This window comes from Nipponia nippon, unplaced genomic scaffold, assembly GCF_047370975.1.
Source record: "Nipponia nippon isolate SJK-2023a ecotype South Korea unplaced genomic scaffold, ASM4737097v1 scaffold_19, whole genome shotgun sequence".
Lineage (NCBI taxonomy): Eukaryota > Metazoa > Chordata > Aves > Pelecaniformes > Threskiornithidae > Nipponia > Nipponia nippon.
This window is the reverse complement of record NW_028262335.1, coordinates 620,610-632,560: the sequence shown is the minus strand read 5'-3', so window position 1 is coordinate 632,560 and position 11,951 is coordinate 620,610. Positions and strand designations below refer to the sequence as shown.

General features: G+C 52.9%; 1 protein-coding gene across 2 annotated transcripts in view; it reads left to right on the top strand.

The window, feature by feature from the left end:
• The window catches only part of ZBTB40 (zinc finger and BTB domain containing 40), a 60,357-nt gene extending 48,848 nt beyond the window's left edge, over window positions 1-11,509 (top strand). The window contains exons 19-21 of one of the 2 annotated variants that reach the window (XR_015704372.1): window positions 166-385; window positions 871-1,154; window positions 1,326-11,509. The gene's annotated coding sequence lies outside the window, so the exon portion shown is untranslated. Of the gene's footprint in view, window positions 1-165; window positions 386-870 lie in introns of both variants that reach the window. The other variant, XR_015704371.1, reaches the window with a different exon arrangement.
• The last annotated feature ends 442 nt before the right edge of the window (window positions 11,510-11,951 follow it).

The window sequence follows — 11,951 nt, the reverse complement described above, 5'->3', positions numbered from 1 at the left end:
GCTTTTTTTTTTTTTTTTTTTTTTCCTTTAAGCTCAGATAATGCAGAACACATCCATGGAGATTTCATCTCAGTTTTCCCCAAAAAAACCCTTTTGTCTGTGATGAAGCCTGAGACATCTCCAGCACAAAGAATTCTCTTTTTTTTTTTTTTTTTTTTTTTAAAGTTGTTAACGCCTGAAAAGAGGGGTTTAGGAGAGAACGACCTTCAGTGTCGGTTATAATCTCACTGCACGAGTCTCTAATACCCCTTGCTCACACGAATACATACACCCAGCTTCCTCCAGAGCATCCTTCAAGAAAATCGATGAGGAAACGGGATTTGCCATGCTGGTCCAGCTCGCTCAGGATCCTCTCTTCAGAAGTGACCAGTCTCATGCTCCAAAGGTGAAAATCCTCTGTCACCCACACAAACACTTCTGCAGCGGCCTGAAGGGGCAAGAAATCCCTTCAGAGCACTACAGCCCCCTCAGCTCTTAAGTAAATTTTTTGGTCATCCCTGTTGGCTGCAAGGCCTGTGAGGGTTGTCCAGGTTGAAATGAATTTAGGGGGCCGGTTGGCAGGACTTGCTCCAGGCCCCTCGTGCCCAGGGTACCAGCTCTAGCCATATACACTCCAGTGAAGCAGAAGTCCTATCTAATGGGCACTGGTGATGGTCGCCCATAGAAGGATGCTGGCTGATGTCCTGCTGTGCCTCTGTGTGCTGTTAAACCCCGCAGCGTGAACCATCTACGCCAGCATGGCATCTCCAAGCGCTTTGTTGGGAGGAAAAACGCACAACAGGGAGCAGGGTGGGTTGAACTAGGTGATCTCCAGGGGTCCTGTCCAACCTCAACAACTCTGCAATTCTGTGATTGCAATTTTTTTTGCAGATCTCTCCAGTTTTCCCCCCAAGGATTGAGTCCATGGCTTTGGCTGGTCTTCCCTTCTGCAGCACAGAGGAGCATCAGGCAAACCTCAAACTCAAGAGCGCTGCATCCGTTTTCCTGCTAGAGAAAAAATGGACCAAACCCAAGAGACCTTTGGTGTGGGCTTCAGTGCAATCCTAGTGCCGAGACAGGATGGAGCTGGACAACTTGAGGCGGACAATTTGTCTCGCTTGGCTCCTGGGGAAGAATAGCTGACTCCCAGTTATGCCGTGGATCCAGAAGGACTGGTGCGTGGTACTTCGATCTGCTCCTTGCAGAGCAGGTTTCCTGTGGTTCAGGTGGTCATTTGGCAGCTTTGTGCCCGCTGCAATAATAGCCCTATAGCAGCACTGTTACAACTGCTCCTACCTGTGTGAAGAAATGAAGGGGCAGTTTCTGACCTCTTCTACTTCCCACAGGTCCCACCAGCCGTATCTTGCTGTGAATGCGATTTGGACCTGTCTCTGGAGGTGCCAAAATGTTGGGTCCCTGGACCACACTGCTCTCTTCTCCCAGTGATGCTGATCTGACCTTGCCATTTCCCCGAGTACCCAGACATCTGGCTGGATGGCAGCTCCATCCTCCCAGTATTGCAGTTCTGGGGACTTGGGCTTGTTGTCACAGTGCAAGGCACCACAAGGTAGGTCCTACAAGCAGTGGGACCACACACCTGAGCAGTGCATCATGGTGAACACCCTCACTGGGGTCAGGCAGAGATCAGCACCTCTCCCTGTGTCCAGCCTCCGTGCTGGCCCTGGCTGTTTGCCAACCTGAGTCTGTCCTTCCAGGAGTTTCTTTTCTTCGAGGAAGCCGATCTTACTCGGTAACGCCTGACGCCTGTCCCCTGCTCGGGGGGGCAGGGCCGACCATCCTCCCCCCCGCGCTCTTGCTGCGGCTCCACGCCACATGCTCCATCTGTGCCAGGGACACGGCGGCTCTTGCTGCCTGCAGGCACGTCCTAGCATTTGCAGAGTTGTTTTAACTTTGCCCTTCTGCCTTCTGTTCACAATCTTTCAGATCTGCCCTTTCTGATTTTCTCCACGGGCCTCTCCAGCTCTAGGCTGGTATCTGGCTTTGTATGCAGGACATTCCTGCTCTGGGCTAGCTCCAGTCTGTCCTCAGTGGGGCTGGAGAAAACTCTTGTGGTACCAGGGCAAGCAGCCTGGTAGTGTTCACTTGGAAAACCCCTCGCTTGTCCAAACCGTAGTGCGCTCAGGTCACCGTTATTCCTGCCCCGGAGCCATGCAGCGGGTTAGCTTGACTTTATTTCTTTTAACAATCACGCTGCTTAAAGAGCAGGTACCACAAAGGATGCTGACTCACTGCCGATGACAAAACAGGGCTGCAAAACCCAGCCCCTCGTGTCCCACCGCTGCGGTGGTGCTCCTGGCTGCACCTCCAGTGGGCAAACCCAGTCCTCTTGCAAGATTCCCTCTCCTGCTGGGCGCACAGAGGCATGCAGATCTTTTAATGACAGCTGAGATTTGTGAGTATTGACTTCATTATTCAGTGATTAAAATATTCCAGCTTCATTGCGACGCAGGGGTGCATTAATGATTTATAGTATTGCATTTTGATTCAACACCTTAGCAAAGTTTAAAAGCGGCTTGTGCTATGGATTCTGCTGAAATCTGGAAATTAAATCTGAAAATCTAGTAGTTCATTGGCTTGAAAGATAGGAAAATGGGCTAGATGCACCATGGAGAAAAAAAAAAAAATCTTAAAGAGTCTTTGAGAAGTGACCGTAACCCAGATTGGCACACGGATGCAGCCGTTGCCCGAGGAGGCGGCGCTGGCCCTGGGGGCACGGCATCCATCTCCACACGACAGGAGGCTGGCGCGTGGCTTGGCTGCTCTGACCCTCTGTCATTCTTCTCGAGGCAGCTTCTGCAGAGTTTTAAGTCTCTTCTAATGTGCTGGGTCCTGGGAGCAGGGGGGCTTCCAGGAGCATTTCTGGGCTGTGGGGGCTCCTAGCCCAGCACCCCTCTCCACACCACTGTCCCACCTCGCCGTGGGACACTGCACTGTGACCGTCTGTCCTAGCAGATGATCCCAACCCTTTCTCTTGCTCCTCTGGTATAGGACGCTGGGAGTGAGACACAGTCGTTTCTTTTCTGTCCCTGCAGGGAATCCAGCATCACTGAGCGTCCGTCTCCATCCTCTGCCTCACCTGCTATTATCAGCAAACACTTTGAGACCTGTTTGTCTGAATCTCTTGTACCCGGTGGGGTTCCCCATCGATCGCTTTATTTCTTACCTCTGCTCTTAGGAGACCCCTGGGGCTGTGTCTTTGCCTCTTGCCTGCGTCCCGAGAGAAGCAGGAGGGACAGCGAGGAGGGGAGCGCGACCTGCTCTGGATGCAGGGTGTTTCAGACGTTCCCGTCGCAGGATCTGCCCCTTGAATGGATGGCTGCGGCAGCCTCAGCCCCCGGGGACCCCCAGGTCCCCTTTGTGTGCGTCATCCCCATTCCCTTTTATCCCCGCTCCCTTCACAGCCCAATTAGCTGTTTGCTTAAGGTACGGCAAACCTCACTTGATAAGTTTACCTAATTGCTTCACTTAAGTTAATTACTTCTTGGCTGAACAAGAAAGCAACATAATTGATGTCAAGGCGTATTTGTCGCTTCGATTAATGTCCCGGGAGCGGGGAACTTGGCGCTCCCCCCGCTCGCACCCTTCCTCCCCGGCTGCAGCCATGGAGGCGGCCGGCTGTTGCAGGAGAGCAGAGGCGGGTGCTGCGCCTTGGGCAGCCCTGCCATGCATGCGTGCCCTCCTGGGGCAGCCTGCAGTACGCTGGTGACGCTGCCTCCTGCCCCCACCTCTTGCCAGACCCTGGGAGCAGGCGGCAGCTTCCAGGCACTGATGATAAATCCCGTTATACGGCACTGCCTGATGCACGGGAAGCGGAGGTGAAGGCAGGGCGGCTGCCCAGTGCGTCGGTAATGAGAGCAATTACCCGTGGTGCAGGCAGCAAACACCTTTTGCATTAACCTATCGATGGGGAAAGAGATGACCCTCATGGCTCCAGCCTGCCCTGCACGGGGAGCGGCTTCATGGGGACAGGCAGCAGGCAGATCCAGACCATACCCCAGGCAAGGCTAAATTCAGCCCATGCTCTGCCTGCATGCAGGCTGGGATTTGGGTCAGGAGACAGCCTCAAGTGACTTCTTTGAGTCCTGGCTGTTTGCTGGGAGTCAGGATAGCTGGTGGGATGCTGGGCTGAGGTCTCTCCTGCTAAATGAGGCTGGCAGCAATTGTCAGGGAGTTTGCACCCGCTCCTTTCTTTCGGAGGTTTTTTTTTTTTTTCTCTTCCCTTTGCATCTGAAAGGATTTGAGGCAGTAGGTTAGCTCATAAAAAGCTTTCCCTGGGAGCGGCTGCCTGCCGGACTTGGGGTGAATGCCCCAGAGAAAATGCCTCCCACTCCAGTGAAATCTTCCTCCCGTGACCTGCACCAGGAGGTGAACTTTTGTGCGAGAGAAAGATAATCCCCTTTGCTCACCGGGACTGAAAGCTCTGTGATAAAAGCTTTATTCAAGATCAAAGACAGATGCTGCTTTTTTTTAATTTTTTTTTTTTAACTACTACCTTAAACAAAAAGGTTGGTTTATGCCAGATTGAAGCTCTGAGCGGTGACAGCTCCGGAGCTCATCTTCCCGGCTGGTGCTGGCGGGGAGCGGGACGGTGTGGGGATGTAAGGCACCGTGACCATTATCCCAGCACAAAGAGGGTTTGGGGGCTCAGCTCCATTTCCCATTGCACAAAACTACTCAGGGTTCAGGTTCCCTTTCAGTCCGGGGGATTATCTGGGCAGCTGGAGGAGGCAGGGGGGAGCCTGGGGAATGGTTTGCGTTTGATCTTGCTCAGCAATTTTGTCTGCACGAGTGTCCGGCGGGGGCTTTGCTCAGGGGTCCAAGAAACCTCCTGTGATGGAGGTGGCACAAAGGGCTGTGGGCTTTTCTCGGCAGCGAGCTGGTCAATGGGGCAGGTGTTGTGCCGGTTTGCACTTCAAAAGCCATGAGCTGGGCTTCCAAAACTGTGAGCTCAGCTACAAATTGCAGGGTTGTTTCTTCATTATCGGAGCCCCAGTGCTGGGACCCTTTTTGTTGCTTTCTTCCCAGCTGCAGACTTTTCTCTGCAGCCAGCCAGGCTGGTACCTAGTAAAAACCAAGCCAAACTGCCTCTTTTCAGGGTGCTGGATGTCCTGTATCAAGACCCACATCCTCAGGACATCCCATGCTGTGGGGTACCCTGTATCTGAGGACATCTTGTGTTGTTGGGTATTTCACAGGGCACCCCACTGCAGGACTCCCCACATCATGGGACATTCAAAACACACGTACTCTGTGTCTCCAGACACCCTTTCATGTAAGACATCCCATACCCCGTCCCACAGTACAGAACAGCAGCTCTAACGTGAGAAGCTTGACTCCCAGGACCACGCATTTCAGACAGTGAAACAAGTCCCATGTAACCTCGCTTTCACCCCCAGTACTGATTTTCACATCACAGCCGAGTCCTCCTGTGTGTAAAATGGCAGAGAGCCTCTCCCTTCCACCGCTACATCCTCTCTGCATTTAGCCCTTTGTAAAATGAGGGATCACAGGTCGAACTGTGTGCTCAGGATAACTCCTCTGAAGCTAATGGACTTACTATGGTCCCTCATTTCAGAGCTAAGCTCAGCAAACCTGGTCTCAGTGGAGAAAAAAAAAAAAAAATCTCTCCAGGAATGAAATTCACTCTGTCGAGTGCGACACGTTTTGCACAGAGATAAACCTCACTCCTCTGTGTGGCTCCTGCATGGACCGGTCCCTCAGCTGTCCTCCTTGGCTCCCCAGGCACTGCTGGGCAGGCAGCCCACGACCCCAGTCCCCAGACTTGGACAAAGTGGTGTGTCCCACCTGTGCTGAGCGAGGGACATCAGATGATGTTTGCCAGCTTGTTCTGGTGAAAATCTGTCGGTCCACAGGCCGTGGCATTGGGAAAGACCAACTTCCCTTACTCTGTTAGAGAAATAAAACCATTTAGAGAATCAGGGTTGACCCTGATGTATGTGCTCTCCAGCATCCCTCCAGCTGGCTCAGGCACAACTGTCTCACCAGATCAGCATTAGGCTGGGAGAAGATCATCCCCAGCAGGACCAAGGAGCCAGGAAGGGTGGACAAGCAGCTGTATGGCTGATAGGATGTCACCACCTGCAGTCTGAAGCCTCCTTTACCTTCTGCTCCTGCTACACAACCTTCCCTTGCATCCACAAGCAGATGCCAACTTGGATGTGTCACTGAGAAGATGGCTACTGAGATTGAAATGAGGGACGGAGGAAGCCCAGGGGACTGCTGAGTTTGGGATCTCATGGTCTAAGCAGAGGGAAGTGGTTAGCCCACACAGATTTAGGAAAAGGGGACAATTTTCCCTGCATAGCCCATGAAGACCATGGCCATATCGTAGGCTACTACCGACAAATGGGTTTGGAGAGGCTGAAATAGGATTTCTCCTGGTCCCTGGCGGGCACAGGTCAGCAAACTCTTCACTGAGACTCACCACAGAGCAGAGTGGAAAATCAGCACAATGTCCTTATACATCTCCCCAGAGCCAGGGGTGATACGGACACTTGGTCCCACTAAAGTGTTGCAGGGCTCTACCTTGCAGCTTGAGGTCTGTCTTTAATTAAAGGAGGGCAACTGAGTTGGGATAGTTCCCAGAGCTTGGGGAGGATTTTCCTTCCCTGGGAAGAAAATGCAGGAGCTTTGTAATGTGGGGAAGAGCTTCGCCTGAGGGCTGGTCCAACACCGAGCTCTTCTGCTCTGTCTTCTGTAGTGGAGCAATGTCCCCCTCCGTGATGTACACCAGCTTGTACCAGCGTGGCTGCCAAGGACGTGGCCACGAGCCGTGCAGAGCTGGCTGAGAGCAGTCAGGGAGGAGGCAAGAGGAGAGGGGCACAGCTCAGACCTTTTCCGAGGGAAATTGTCCTTTTCTTTAGAGTCAAAGCTCCGCTGTCAAAGGGGTCGTTCTGGACACAGGGGAACCAGCAGCACAGCAGCTGATGGAAGTGCACTCTCACTGGGTAATCCAAGAGCTCTAATGATCTGCCTTTGATCTCCTATTCAACGGGGAGATTTATTACAGCTTTCATTTCAAGTCAGAACTGATGAATTTCAGTGGACCTGTCGAGTGGCTACAATCTGGAGGCATTTATCTTTCAGGAGGAAGAGTCAGTCTCTCTTTGTCTCTTTGAAATGACGGGGGGAGACACGGTAGCCAGCTAGTGAGGGTCAAATGATACCTGCTGCATGGTAGCAAGGTCCGCCTTACTCAGGGCAGGCTCCCTGCTCCAGCTGTGGCACAGCAGCTGCTTCAGCGGCCCTTCTACTCTGGCACAAAGTTAATCTGCTTAATACATGTTGCTCTTCCCCTTCCCTGCTTTCACAGACAGCCCAGAGAGGCTGAGATCCAGCATCACGGGACAGGGCTCCCAGGGCTCTTTCCCTGGCACCAAACGCTGCTCTGGATCTGGAAGATGCCTCTGCTTCTCTAGCAGATGGTGGCCTGGAAACCTGGTGTCCAAAACCATCTCTTCTGGCTTGGGTTCTGCAAGGGACCTCTGTTGCATTTAAATTGTTTTCTGAAATTTCACCAGAATCAACACATTTGCTTCTGACTACTCAAGGATGCTGGGAGCCTGTTTTAGACTTTTCCATGTAGGTGTGGTTTGTCTGTCCTGTCTAACAGTATTTTCGCTTGATACCTCTCCACCAAAGCAGGTCTGCAGCAGCAGATCCCTTATATGAACACCGGGATGGCCTGTGCCATCCTGCGGCACACAGAAAAGCTGGGGATGATCTTTGTTAAATAATAACAATTTTATCATTGCTAAGAGCCACAGAAGAGCTCGCAGTCATTATTTGCAGCCTCTTATCAGTTTGAAGGCTGCTCCTCGGCAGGGCCTGCCGTGGGCACCTCTTTGTGCTGTCGCTGCTGCTCCCTGCCTGCACCCAGCGGCAGCAATGGCAGGAGAGTATTTTCTGTTACATATTAGCGCTGGTTTGGGGTTTGGACTGAGAGATGCGTTCCAACATTTAGCATCTGCAGCTATTTCTCCCAGTCGCTAGAGGTGGTCTCACTGCTTTGGTTCACCCTCTACCCCATCTTGTCTCCATCTCTCCCACCAAGGAAGAGGCTTTCACTTGGTCGGAGACTGCACCTTCCTGATGCTCTGTCTCAGTGCTGCAATGTTTGTCCTGGGAGCACTGCACCAGTGAAAACAGCATCCTTGCAAGCTCCCACTGGTGTCCTGACCATACCAGTCATCCTGGCCCTGCACCGCTGTGCTGCTGTGGTCCCACTGTGCAGTTCTGCATCATGTCCCAGCAAGCTCTGCACTGGCAGTGGCACCTCCACGGGGCCATCATGCTCCCGCCCATCAGCAGACAACAAAGAGGCTCTGACGTGCTTCTGCTCTTGAGCAGGGATGGGCTCTCCTGGGACAGGCTTGGCTGCCTTCCCTGGCTCATCTCCGCTTCATGAGCGGCTGTCTGAGTACGCTGCCAGCCCCGCAGACTCTATATCAAGCCCTTGATCCTTTGCTCCAGCGGGACCTGTGGTGGCAGCAGGAGATCGTTCCTGTCTTCCCTGGTCCCTTTGAGGATCTTACCCATGGGAGCCTCAGGGACAGGGCAGCAGCAGGATTTCTGGGCTGCTTGGGCTCCCCTTGGCCACGCGTGGTCCCTCAGGACCCTGCTGCTGGCCCTGGTCACATGCTGCAGGGAAGAGCCCTGTCCCTGGACCAGCACAGCTCAGTGGCATGCAGGGGTTTTGGGTGGAGAAGAGCTGCGTACCAAGCACTGGTGCAGCCAGGGGCAGGAGAGATGGATGTGGTCCATGCAGACGAAGAGCAAGTGCTGTGGAGAGGTGGCACCATCCCAAAGGGCCTTTTGAAGAACCAGGGTGCAGCCAGAATGCTGGAGTTACTCAGATCCATTGCGCAATGCGATGGACATGGGACTTTCTGGGAGCAATGCCTGGCCCAGCTGGCTGCATCTCTGTAGCTTTGGTTTGTTATGAGAGATTTGTTCGTTTGGGCTCTGCAGCAAGACAGTTTAAGCCAATTTAAAGGAGCTGAAATCTTTTCTTACTCCTGACCACAATGCCTGCTTCCTGGTGTTTATCTTCCTCCCGCTGACAGTGGGATTGCACACAACTTGCATGGGTGGATGCTGGTGGCATCATGCCACGAGCCCTCTGCGATGTGCTCAGGGCTGCGCCGCTGGCTCAGCACAGCTGCTGTTGCGGGTTGTCCCACTGTGCCGTGCAGTGTCCAGGGAGCACGTGGTGCCCCGTGGGGCCTCGGGATCAGGGAGGCTCTGTGAAAGCCAACGGTGTCCTCCAGCACATTCCCGAGCCACACACGTGTGGGAGTAAAGCCGCGTGCATGGGATGTGTGACCTGGTCCCTATGCCTCATCCCCATCTATTTCCAGGCTGCCCTGCTGCGGCCGTGCAGCACAGCTGCAATTTGTATGTGTGGGTGGCAGTGGCAGGGGAAGAGCCACCCGTTGTCAGTCTGTCCCCTAATCCATCCTGCAGACGAGCGGCTGCCTGCCTGGCTGGCAGATAGCGCTGGGAGGGCTGCTGCTCCCTGCCAGGGATTGCTAAAGAGCAGCCACTGTATTGATTGGCCCTGTCACCGCTTGAGGGATGTATTCTTGGGAACAGCCACCGGCATTAGCAGTCTGCTCACATGTTGGCTGCATCAAGGGCCACCAAGGTCTCCATCCCCAGCAGGTGCAGTGGGGACAAGGCTAGGCCTCATGGCCACACTTGGCAACTCCTGCCCCAGAAGCCAGACCACGAGGATGGCTGAGGTAACCCTCAGCAGTGCAGGTGGGGGAGGGAGAAGACCAAGATGGCATTGTGTCCAGGGATTTAGGAGATGAGGCGATGCTTGGTGAGCATGTCTGGTGAGCACCTTGTGCTTTGTGCCTGCTGGTTTTGACAGGCTTCAACGTCCCGCCCCCCACCCCGCCCCCCCCCCCCCCGAAAATGCTGATTTGCTAATCTCAAAGCCGTTAGTATGAAATGGCTGGCTTGGGGAAAAATTTCTTCTTTGGAAAAAATAGGATTCAGGAGTCTCCAAATTTCTAGTGACCCCTTTGGATGCCATCAGATTGGAGAAGCTCAGGATCTCTTTGTTCAGAGCTGGTCCGGGCTTTGACAGGTAAATGGTGATTCCTCTTCTTCTGGTTGGAGATGCAAAACTTGTTCACAGTCCTTCATGTGCTTGTGGGGACTGGGGTGTGTTTGCTGGGCCCCTGCTGTTTGCAGATGTTATTTCTGCTTCTGGAAGGAAAACTGTGACCCAGTACATGTGAGAAGAATTGTGATGTGCTGCACCAGCCTATCTATATGGCATCAGGCTCTGCACCAGCCTTTCCAAACTCTACTCGCTCGTGTTAGTGGGTTGTTTATTTGTCTCTTGAATGGGCAAATAAGATATATGTAGTTTTCTTTTTTATCTGCCCCTTCATTAACATAATGCTGAGCAGGAGAGCATATCTGAGTGGTGCTTAGACTTCATTACAGGGATCCAGCCCAAAGAGAGATGTAGCTCTGGGAGCTTGCTGCAAGGCCATCCGTCAAACCAGACCCAACTGTCCCTATGCAGACAAAATGTCAGACCCCCAGCAGAGAGAGGCGAGCACGTGATTCCCTCTGCCCAGCACAGACTGAGCTACTCTTGCCATTAATCCTTCCAGAGAACGCGGCTCCTTTCTTGAGTAGCATTAAAGAGATCTTTGTTTTCTAGTTACATATCTGCATTCATGATGCAGTCACCCAGTTTCTGCCTCTCAAGCTGCCCCAGTGGTCGTTGGTTCACCACCAGACACCAAGGCTGATGCCAAACCCAAATGGATGACAAAGCTTTTCATGAACACTATGAAACTATGTTTGCCTCTCTGACAAATCCTTTCTTTGAGCAAGATGTTGAAGGGATGCTCTCTACGGGTTGTGTGTGTTGGTTTGAAGGTCCCCTTGGCGCAGCAGATGGTAAATCCCCACCAGCCTGCAGAAATTCGGATTAGTTCTTCCTTCCCCACAGGTCCCAGACCAGACGCCACCCTGCAAACAGCTCATGACCTGGGCTTCTCCCTCCATACCCGTCCTGCAAAACCATCCTTTCTGCCCTGCCTTGGGGAACAGCCCACAGCAGAGGAGGTTAGTTGAGCTAGGTCTGGGAAAGACCTCCAGAAGGAAGGCCGTAGCTGTAGACATGCAGAACGAGGACACAAAGAAACACAAATGAAGAAATGGGCAGCAACTTGGCCCATGATCTGCAAGGGCTGAAGTAAGCAAGATCTTGAGGGGAGACATCACCCTGTAATCGCCGTTGCCTCCCAAAGGGCATTAAAGCCAGTTTGTTATCACTAATGCTGAGATAGGATCATTGACTGATGTCTCATGTCCCCTCTGTCATGAACAAGTGATCCTGGCCAGACCACTTGGACACTCATGTGGGTGCTGGGGGTGAGTGGACAAGGTCATCTTGGAAATGGCATTAAATAAAATCCCCTTCTCGTTCATGTAGTCTCCCCCTGAGGTTTTTACATCAATTTCCTGCATTTTGAGCTTATCAACAGGATCTTTTCCAGTAAAAACAAGCATGTTTAAATGGAAAAGTCTCAAGATCACTTCCTGATGAGTGGGATGTTGTGGCCCTTGCACTGGTCCCTGGACTGACACTGTGTCTGTGCCTGGGACACACAGTCCCTGCTCCCTCCTCCAGCTGACTTCTTGACCCTGTGTGATCCCATGGGGAAACGATCCCATCGATCCCGTCTTTCTCACGAGCTTGCCAAATCACTGAGGAAATGTCCTGGAAAGGGAGTCCCATGACATGCGAGGCTCTCTGGGCTCAGTGAAAGGGGATATTTGGGGAGCTGACACCCCAGCTGGTGGGACCCTGTCTGTTCTTGCAATCTCCACGTGCAAGGGCTGAACTGGGAACTCCCCCAGGCTTGGGCTTGCAATGCAAGGACTGCTTGGCACGTGGC